Source organism: Myotis brandtii, unplaced genomic scaffold, assembly GCF_000412655.1.
Source record: "Myotis brandtii unplaced genomic scaffold, ASM41265v1 scaffold38, whole genome shotgun sequence".
NCBI lineage: Eukaryota > Metazoa > Chordata > Mammalia > Chiroptera > Vespertilionidae > Myotis > Myotis brandtii.
In genome coordinates this window covers 3,313,498-3,314,102 of record NW_005364596.1, presented here as the reverse complement: position 1 = coordinate 3,314,102, position 605 = coordinate 3,313,498, and the positions used below count along the sequence as shown (strand labels likewise).

The 605-nt window shown below is 59.0% G+C and overlaps 1 long non-coding RNA gene across 1 annotated transcript in view; it reads right to left on the bottom strand.

The window, feature by feature from the left end:
• LOC106727154 overlaps positions 1–599 on the bottom strand; it is a 17,020-nt gene extending 16,421 nt beyond the window's left edge. The window contains exon 1 of the long non-coding RNA XR_001363313.1: positions 258–599. This is a non-coding gene — a long non-coding RNA (uncharacterized LOC106727154). The remainder of the gene's footprint in view (positions 1–257) is intronic.
• Between the last annotated feature and the right edge of the window lie 6 nt (positions 600–605).

Here is a 605-nt window from a genome sequence, read left to right as displayed (position 1 = left end):
GGGGGGGGGGGGGGGGGGAGTGCAGTGTCCCGCTGAGCAAAGAAAGACTCTTTCACTGTTTATTTTGGTTACGGTTTCTTATTCTTAACGAGAAGTGAATCAATTAGCAGGACAAATGACACGGCGGTTAGTCACGGAAGGGAAAGTATTATTAGCTTCATTAATTCGGAGCACCCTTCCAGCTCGCACCTAGAGTTGCCACCGGACGAACTGATGACTAATCCTGCCAGGCAACGCTGCGAGGTCTGGACACTCACCTCTGAGACTCAGGCCCCGGCAACACCCTTTGAATGACCGCTGGTGCCCCCGAGCCCTCTCGCCTCCACGTCAGGAAGCAGCTCCTGCATGAGGCGAGGTGCGGGGGTGGGGGATCCCTTCCCAGCCGCACCCTTCAAAGTTACCGGGAGTGACACCTAAACAAACAACTTTCCCGGATGGATCTCAGCGGCTGGTCGAGGAGGTCCGCGCGGGGCGCTCAGCCTCTGCGCGCAGAGCCAATGGGCTCCTCCAGCCAAGCCCCTCCTCCCTGCACCTTTCCCGGCGGGGAGAGGGGAGGGTCGGCCTGGGTTCCCTTCTTAAGAAGTCGCACCGGTTTGTCGAGCTGT